The 10,510-nt window shown below is 41.7% G+C and overlaps 1 long non-coding RNA gene across 1 annotated transcript; it reads right to left on the bottom strand.

Moving 5' to 3' along the window:
- Nucleotides 1-1,353: 1,353 nt before the first annotated feature.
- On the bottom strand, nucleotides 1,354-4,400 carry LOC123507140. Its single transcript, XR_006675596.1, has 5 exons — nucleotides 3,706-4,400; nucleotides 3,069-3,429; nucleotides 2,085-2,235; nucleotides 1,780-1,923; nucleotides 1,354-1,413 (listed from the first exon to the last, which is right to left on the bottom strand). It is a non-coding gene; the product is annotated as an uncharacterized LOC123507140 (long non-coding RNA).
- Nucleotides 4,401-10,510: the final 6,110 nt, after the last annotated feature.

Below are 10,510 nucleotides of genomic sequence, written 5' to 3' on the forward strand. Positions count from 1 at the left end.
GAAAACTGAGGAACTCCATTATTAATAAATTTAGGAGAAAAACAGTGGCCATCTACCACAACAGCAATAGAACAGTCAGAAAGGAAACTTAAGATAAAGTTGCAGAGAAAAATATAGAAACCGTAGGAGGGCAGTTTGGAAATCAAAGCTTTATGCCAGACTCTATCAAAAGCCTTTGATATGTCTAACGCTACAGCAAAACTTTTACCGAAATCTCTAAAAGAGATTACTTTCCTCTCTTGGTCTACACTCTCCTCTTTTAAATTCTCTATGCATATGTACACGGTATATTCCTATCACAATGCTTCTATCACAACTTCTACATATCACGGTTTTCTGCTGCTGTAGATAAGGCATGGCAAAAAACCTTACCCACTTCACATCTACAACTGTCTACAAAATCTACAAATTTATCCACCCAATCTACAAATGATCAATGAAATACACTACACCAGTAATGAAGATTTGTGACCATCCTTCAGAACTTCATTGATACGTCTCCAAGAATCACTCTCTTGTTCCTCTTCTTCTTCCTCCTCCTCTGCCTCCTCTTGTTCCTTTGGCTACACCGGCAGTAGCAGTCTGGTGTCTGATGTACGTCTTGCACACGCACTCCAAACACTTCCCTCACTTCTTTGGCGTTAGTAGTACTGATTCCTGGAACAAGAGATGGAACAACATTGAAATGGCGTCAACATTAATAAGTCCTGAAAAAAAAAATAACAAGAAAGTACAAAACCTTTTAAAATGAGACATGAGAAGATAAAAGTGTAATGTACAAACCACAATACTCACATCATGGTCACTCAACACTTTATTCTGGGCTTGCTTCAGTGTAGTCATACAACTGTGGGAAGAATGTAATGCCGTCCCGTTCAATAGTGCATGCAGCCGCTCGCTCCCTCCTCCCGTCCTCCTCAATGCCTGTTGTCTTGTGGTACACTGGCTGGTTTGGGGAAGCTTGCGAGGATGATAACACGTCGACGCATCTTCAGGAACCCGACAAACATCTGCACACTGAAAATGTTGCAGGTGAGATGAAAAAAAAAAGTATGAAGTATGAGTTGGCTAGCTTTACAGTGATGGAATATTCTCAGTGTGTCAAGAACAATTTAGAATTGTTTAAAGTTTGGAAGAATCTCACCCACTGCTTAATTACGCCATCTTTGCCACAGCACATCCACAGCAAGACCCCACAGTATAAAGAAGTGAAAAACTATTTGACTTACCCCAACAGCTAGGCAAAGAACCCCAAGGGAGCCCAGCACAACACCCACCACTGTGCCAGCTTGGGGACTTGACACTTCAATGACCGCCTTCTCATGACCGTTGCTGCTGCTGGGCGGATCGAACACTGCTGAGGGGATGGTCCACAGGGAGAGGATCTTGGCGACTCCACGCACTCGTCAACGTCTGAGGGTGGAGAATTACACTCTCAGAAACTCAGATTTATTACAACTTAAGGATAGATTTACACGCATTCCAGGAACACATTCAACAATACGTTGAGGAAAACTACAAAAATTATATCAGTACTCATGACAAATGCATATAACAAGATTAAATTATACTTAATCATAAAGAACAACCTATCCGTAAATCGCTGATCTTAGTAATACTCGTGAGACAAAATGCATGTTGATGTATGTAAACAATAACAAAAGTGCCCTTCAATACCACACTAACTTCTTTAGGCTGCTGCTAAATGAAGAGGTGAAGGACTGACAAGTTTAAGAAGACAGACCGTAGAGTGACATTGACAGTTTAGGGAGGCCTTACCTTCACACTTGAACTTTCTGACACGAGTCTGTACCCTGCATGGCCGGCACTGGCAGTAGTATGACTCTAGAGTGTTGATGTAAACACACACCCGACATTCTTCTCCAGGCACTCTTCAATCCCACACAGCTGCACAAACTCATCCTGTCACAAGAAAGGCATTTGCTTTAGTACTGTCAAGTTTTGATTTTTATTGTACTGTATACAATGTAAGAAAATCTGCAACTTTTATATGAAATAAAGGAGTTCAGGGCATGAGTTAAGCCTTGCGTGCCGTAGTGACAAAAGCAAGGCCTTCTCCTCACCTCTCCGTTACTGCAGTATTCATTGATGCCGTCACACATGCGCTGCTTCGGAATACCACTGCCACCGCTGTGGGAGAACTGACTAACTGACTGACTGATTGTTGTTCCTCTTCCGTGTGGGGGTCGTTTGTAGCTCTGCCACTATTGCACTCTGTGGGTGAAATGCTGCTTTTGTATTTTAACATCATTATTATTCATGGTTTAGACTATCGTAAAGTAATTTTAGATTGACCAGATGGTGTTTTAAGAGAGAGAAACCCTAGCAGTAAGTTACCACAATGCTGTTCATCTTAGCTCTCCGTGTTTCCTTGAAATACAAGTAACCGACAAACAACAAAATTTATACTCCCACACAGACAGTCAAAGGTCCTCATTAATGTTACCTACAATAAGCAAGGTTGCTCAATATCATCCACCTCTATATACATTGCGAATCACATTAAATATTTGTCATTATTTTCATCTTAATGTTCTCCGGCTTATGTACTGTGAATTAACCCCGCCCACACACAAACCTACCCACTAAATGATCACTTCCAAATTGTCGATCGTGCTTACAAAATACCAAAACAATTGTTCAGTTTACTGTCCATATCAATTTGGAACACTGCCGAACCTGTTATATTGGTCAACAATTTGAAATCATTGAACCTAGCTTAGTCAAATCCCCTTGGAAACTGCCAACATGAAAAACCTCAGATTACCAATAAACGCACTTACAATTCACTACAAGCACACAGTATGCACTAATACTGACACCACACAACAAAACACACCATACACAACTGACACACACACAAACAACATAAATCACTCAAAACAAACCCAAAATACCCTGCAACACCTCAAAATATAAAAAGCTCACCCAAAACACATTACAGACACCCAAGTTACCAATATCATCCCTACACACACACACACACACACACACACACACACACACACACACACACACATGTAGTGAACATCACTACACTACACTACCTAAGCTTGCTCCCGACGCGGCGCCGAAGCCCCCTCACCTAATGAGGCTAAGGCTTGATTCACACTATCGCTAAGTTCTCGCTCCGCTCTCGCTATGCTCTTGCTCCGCTCTCGCTCTGGTCATTCACATGTACGGTCTGCTCTCGTTCCGCTATCGGTCCCATCCCTTCCTCTCCTTCAACACTAGTGGAAGTCACACCACCAGTGACGGAGGATGAGTGATATAACACCCACTCAGAGGTGTTAGGCAAGGGTGTTTCCTCGTGGTGTATTGCTACTACGCCAGGTTATCGAGACTCGTTCTTTCTTTTGGTGTTTTACTTGTCCCATGTGAACACGAACGTGCGTGCGAACGGTCCAACTGCAAGAGGACCACAAATAAATCAATGGAATAACAAATGAGTAGTTCTACACGTAATAGATTTCACTTGAAGGCATTAGCAACATATTCACCATCTCAAACAGAATCACACAAAAAAAAACACACACACACAACAAAATCATTAACAAGTACATAACAAATAAATAGACGAGTAGCTAACTAATATTACATGAGGGAAAAACAAAACAAAAAATAAACAAAGTACAAAATACAGTTACACTCCTATGCTTTCACAAACACAACAAGCACTCTTACCAATCTCTGGCGTTCATGTGGTGTAAAGAATGGTCCCTGGTATAAATCCAAACTGGTATAAAAGGATGTGCACGGCTGCTTCACCACCGACAGACTGCCGGCTTTACCTCCCCTCTTAAACTAGCTACCCTCGGTCCACCGCTGGTGGCAATACACTTGTCCTATTTAAGGAGTTCACACTCGTTATCCCTAAGCAGTTCACACTCGTTACTCCTAAGAAGTTCATACTCGTTACTCCTAAGCCGTTACAAACCATACAGATGTCACTTAACTATCCATCACCAAATAACATGTGTTACAAGTGACTTTTCTCTATCTGATTTGGCAGTGATCGCCATTCCACTTAACGAAGACGAAAAAAGAAAGCAAAAAAGGAGGAGATTGTGGTTTCAAACTATGCTGAAAGATAAAAAGAGTTAAGGAGAGATCCATACTTTATTTCCTCATCATTTTGATGATGAGACTAAATTTTCAATTACTTAAGAATGAAGATTGGAACATTTGAAAAAAAAAATACTCCAAAAAATTGAGGATGAAAACAACAAGATGTAATTAAATTTTGCATTTTTTCCAGTGTACTCGTACATGTATATATGGTCTAACTAAAAATTATTCTTATATCAGTGATACATAGAATTTTAATCTCTATTTAATTATTTACCTATCTTTTGCATGATCCTAATGTAGTGTTTTTATTTTTTTTTTCTGAAGAAGAAGAAGAAGAAGAAGAAGAAGAAGAAGAAGAAGAAGAAGAAGAAGAAGAAGAAGAAGAAGAAGAAGAAGAAGAAGAAGAAGAAGAAGAAGAAGGAGAGAGAGAGAGAGAGAGAGAGAGAGAGAGAGAGAGAGAGAGAGAGAGAGAGAGAGAGAGAGAGAGAGAGAGAGAGAGAGAGAGAGAGAGAGAGAGAGAGAGAAGAGAGAGAGAGAGAGAGAGAGAAAACAAACAAATCTTAACAGAAAAACAAGAACAACAACAACAACAAAAACCACATCTTACTTTACTCCTATATCCAGGGCAGAACACGGAGATACAGGCTTGCCCGACTTTAGTGAACAGCGGCCGGCAGTCAGCGTGGTGCAAGGTGTAGGTAATCTGCGCCGTGAATTGACCGCCCACAGCCTCCGCCACGTCCACCTCATTCTGCCTGTCGTCACCTGGGAACGAAGCGGGTAATCACTGATGAAGGACACTTGTTATAAGGGCCCACTGACATTGAGCTAGCTTGTTGAGGGCCTCAAAACATACTGAAAAATCCTAGTATAGGCCCAACTCACTCATACACACACCCACGACAAACACTCAAAACATGCTAATACTCACCCACACCTCAATCCACACTCTCAAAATACGTAAAATATACCTAAAAGATCTAACATATACTGAAAACAAACGAAATGAACCCCAAAACATAACACTCCAAACAGCCTGCAACACTAATGAACAAGCTTAAAATACCCCAAATCTATCCCAAAACCAACAGTATGCATTATAAAGAACGTTAGGATTAAAAGGGACACTTACCTAAATATTACACCTTGGCTGCTTCTCCTATTCCACCTTTATTTATCATTTTTTCTTCATCCTTCTCCATTGTTACTCCTTCTTCTTCCTCCTACTCATTCCATCCACACGTCTGAGCCTAGAAACACTACAAAACACTAGACATTAGACAAAATATTCAGGAAATGGAGGGTGACTTAAGTATTGTGGCTTTGCTGCTGCTCCTCTTCCTCCACCCTTTCTCCTTTCTTCCTCCTTATCCTCCTTTATTTCTCCTTTTTTCCTTTTTCTGCTACAATTATCTACACACCTGAACCTAGTAACACGCGAAAACACGTAAAAATTACCAGATATTATGTAAAATATTGATGAAGTGAAGGGTTTGGAAAAAGGCGCCAGCCTGGGGCTATGGTGAGTCACCACCTGGGCTGTGGCCATCCGAGAGAACGGGAGCGGGGGGAACTTGGCTAAATTACGTAAATAATTTCATTTCAAAAATGACTTTTACAAAAAACGAAGCCACGGCCAAATGCTTGTTATTTTATGACGTGATAAATACTTAAACTAATTTTGAAAATATCAAAATATCTCCAGCTTAACTGGTTTTTAAAAATGGTCTAAATTAAGTACGTTAAAAGTATAAAAACATTTTAACCCATAAATCTCTTAAAACGTCCTTTAAAGTCAAACCATTTTCACTTGACGAGAATTTCATCACACTTCAAGGAGTCTGAGCTATCTTTTAGGGCATTCTAAAGCGTGTTAGACCGAGAACCAGAAACGTGAGCAAATAAAATGAAGAAAAATAAGAGCTTTTTACAACAGCACCAAACACCATTTCAAAACCCACATATTTCACTCAATAGATTGATTTCACACTTAAAGGAGCAATGCCGATTTTGTACTACCATAAAGGCCCACTTATACCTTGAAATGAAAAAGCTCAAAATTCCTAGTGGGAAATTTTCACCGTTAAAAAGCCTTTAATATACGCCATAAAACACCCCTAAACGCCACATATTTACCCAGCACAAGCGCGAAACACACTTCAAACACAACAAAACATTTATAGAAACCATAAAAACATACCATGGAAGCGTAATATTACCGTCAGGAAATATTCGAAAAAAAGGGCGAGGGGAGGGTGATGGCGGGGTAAGGGTTATGGCTGGGGGGACGGCCGCGGGGGAGGCGGCCCGGAGCCTGAGGCAATAACGGGAACAGTGGCGGCGGGACATCCAAATATAGACTTTATCATCTCACCAAACCAAAATTACGCCACAGAGAAAGTTTTTGACCATGATAATGAAATAGTAGACTGGTGGGTGCATTGTGACACATGTTTGGTCTATGGTAAATGAAGATAACAAATATTAGAGGGTAATAAAGACGCATAGCTCTTTTTATGGTCCTTATACCATTATTTTAAAATATTTGCGTACTGTTTTCACTTTCATATGTAAAGGAAACCTAACATTAAGTGAAAAGCCTTATAAATACCTTTAATAGACGAGTATTAGGCCGTGTGGTGAAGGCTTGAACTGCTTCTCATGCTGATTGCCTCTTGGTGCCGGTGCTTGGTGCTTGGTGTTCCTTGAAAACTGTCGGTAATATAGCAACACTTCACTTTATTTTTTTGTGTGTGTGTGGGTGTGGGTGTGGGTGTGGGTGTGTGTGTGAGAGTGCATCTCCGTGGGTGTGAGTGTGGGTGTGCATGGGTCAGAATAGCCCACCGCCACACTGTTGTCACCACCACCACCGCCATAAGACTACTGCAGCAGCAGAAAGTTTTCTGTGAAGACTACGCATGTATATATGTTTATAATGACTATCTGTTACTAAATCTCTTACCAATGAGACACTATACTTATACAAATACAACATGTCGATTTATTGGTTATTGTGACATCTTTCTCTTCGTTATCGTGTCCAGCTTTTGTTATTTTTCAAAGCAGGAAATATTAAATTGTATCTTGTTGTACAGCGAGTGTTGGCAATTCCTGCGAGGCAATAAACAAGGTGCTTAAAAGGCAGACTATACTATTTTTCTCATTCTCTATTTCTACCGCCTGATATACGAGTATTTCTGACAATAAACCAGGGTGACAGGATACTAAGTAGAGGAATATAGACTTTTTTCTATCTACATACACATCTATATTGTTATTTATATACGAATTTATTGACTTATCTATCTGCCTGCCTATCCATCTATCTGTTTGTTTGTCAAACTGTCCATTTCCGTATCTATCAATCCATCAAATTACCCGCTTATCCATCTATCTTCACACAAGCATATAAATACCACCACAACCACTGCTAGTTCCAGCACCTGCCCACCTTCGCCCTCATGAAGGAGAGTGTGTCAGTGATAGGCGAGGGACACAACGGTTCCATCAATTGCATCGCCAGCCTTCGCCTACTGTTTCGTGTCAACCGGGGAGTCCCTGACGACACATCCCTCCCGACCTACACGCTTTTGGACCCACGTAGCACGGGCGTGGGCGTGGGTGGAATCGTGGGTGACATATACGTGGTGTCAGGCGCTTATCCGATTCCCTTTACCTATTTCGTCTTCATTGGTTCTCTACACACTTGTCAGGTCGCTACACGTGCACACTCGCGTACGGCAACACGTGCCTGGCCACGCGCACCACATACCTCCTACGGTACACTTCTAAGCGCCTTCGTACCGCGCGATGCTTTTTTCTGACAAGGACTGGCGCCGTTTGTCAAACAGACAATCAACCAGTGTGTCAGACAGTCAGTTAGTCAATCATTCAGTCATTCAGTCAGTTAGCCAAATAGTCAGTCAGCCAGATAGACAGTCATTTAGTTAGTATTTTATTCATTTAAACAGTCAGTCAGTCAGTCAGTGTGTCAGTCAGTCCAAATATCAGTCAGTCAGTGAATCTATTAGTTAGATAGGCAATCTATCCGTCAATCCGTCAATCTTTCAGCCAGTCAATCAATCAATATTCACGATGCAAAACATGCAAACACACCACCAATAGTTACCACCACAATCACCACCACCACCACCAACACACAGCATACTAACATCATCACCACCAACACTTTCTAAAGGTGTGTACACACTTACTGAATTTCCACGCATCGTTTCATCGTTGCGTATCACACTCATACAATACGATGCAACAGGGTATTGTACCCATTTTTGCCTATCCGCGTGGTGTATCATCGTTGAGTGATGCAACAGTGTCATTCAGTTTCTTCCTGACCGTAGCCATGAGTGCAAATGTGCAGTTGTCTGTGGCCACACACAACTGATTTTGAGTTTGTCTGCAATTGGGGTCAAATTTGCAAAAAATATTCATGCCCGTCCACGACCACACTGAACATGCAACGCGACGATCCCACGCTCCTCGTCCACACACACACACACACACACACACACACACACACACGCGCGCGCGCGCGCGAAGGTTGGTGAGTTGTGTATCATTTCTTTGAGGTGACGCCAAAAGACCGAAAAATAGCGGATCGAACCCGTTGCGTAACTTTGTGTCATATTTTGACACGCAACGGTGAAGCACTATCCTGTCAACACTGCTACGCAACGGTGATCCGATACGTGGAAATGCAACAAGTGTTTACCCGCCTTGATTAAAACACAATATTCATACACAGTGTTACACCCGCAACTCCAACCGCCGCCCCTCCACCGCTCGTCTTGTCCCGCGGCACGCAGGGTGGCCAGCCAGCCAGCCGAGGTGACTCTGGGCGGCGGACTAACCTTCCTTCAAGACGTGTTTGTGTCCGTGGTGGAGGAATGAACTGATGGTGGTGGTGGTGGTGGTGGTGGAGGACAGGATTCAGGCAGGAGAGTGAGAGAGTGAGTGAGTGAGTGAGTAAGTGAGTGAGTGAATAAGTGAGTGAGAGAGAGGACGGGAAAGAATAGAAGAAAGAGTTTAAATGTTTAATTGATTGATTGATAAGTTTATTGTTGTAGCTGTGTATACACCATCGAATTGTTGTCCATTTACGTATGAATGAACCTATCAAATTACCAGCTTATGTATCTATCTGTCTACACACAAGCATGTAGATATCTCCACCAGCACCGCCAACACCCACACCTACCCACCTTCTCCATCATAAACGGCAGTGTGTCAGTTTACACATTACTACTAGTATTTCCATGCCAATATATTGTAGCATCATATCACCTCAGACGCTGGTCAACAAGACGAGACACAGCAAGGAGACCAGACCAGACCAGACCAGACGAAACCAGACGACACGAGAGAGAGATGGAAATATTCTACGTCACCAGATCCACCTTGAAAAGTCGCTAAAAGGTCGCTAAATCATTGTTGTATATGCTACAAATGTTCCTAGACGAAGTAAGTGGCTTGACTTACACATAGGCTAATCAGTATAGGGCCCCGTTGACCGTTTATCCCTCCCAGTGACACAGAGCAAACCTGTCTCGGGAGCCTCGCTCGCCACCCTTTAACCACTCGCCTTTTTAAATCCGATTGATGTTTAATTGATTGATTGATAAGTTTATTGTTATAGCAGTGTATACACCATCGAACTGTTGTCCATTTAAGTATGAAAGAACCTATCAAATTACCAGCTTATCTATCTATCTGTCTACACACAAGCATGTAAATATATCCACCAGCACCGCCAACACCCACACCTGCCCACCTTCGCCATCATGGACGGGAGTGTGTCAGTTTACACATTACTACTAGTATTTCCATGCAACTATATTGTGGCATCATATCACCTCAGACGCTGTGGCGCCATGCAACAAATTGTTGACTAATTTCGCTTCACTTGCAAACCAGATATTATTTTGTGTCTCTTTCAACTGATAGGAAAACAAGTCGATACATTATGCATTTTATTATATCAAGAGATATTGTGTTGCCATTAGAAATATATAGGAGTATCATTCACAAGATATCGTCATATCGGTAGGTATGAAAAATAAATACAAGTAACAAAAACTGCACCACGTTACAAGACATTGGCCAGACACTTGAATTAAGTATTGCATTGAAAGACTCACAAAACATCATTTTGGGAAACACGTAACAATACCTTTGTGCTTCACAACAGAAAACAAAAAAGACACTTTTGTGATCTTTCTTCGAGACACACAACAAGGAACAGGTTGTTGTGATCACTACAGACACAGCCACGTCTACATCACACCTTGCAATACTGTGAGTGAGAAGCACTCTACTACTACTACTACTACTACTACTACTACCCTTAACAACTACTACTTCGTACTAATTTACTGTCATGGCCTGGCAGCAAGACACATCG

This window comes from Portunus trituberculatus, chromosome 21 (genome assembly GCF_017591435.1).
Source record: "Portunus trituberculatus isolate SZX2019 chromosome 21, ASM1759143v1, whole genome shotgun sequence".
In the NCBI taxonomy this organism is placed as follows: domain Eukaryota; kingdom Metazoa; phylum Arthropoda; class Malacostraca; order Decapoda; family Portunidae; genus Portunus; species Portunus trituberculatus.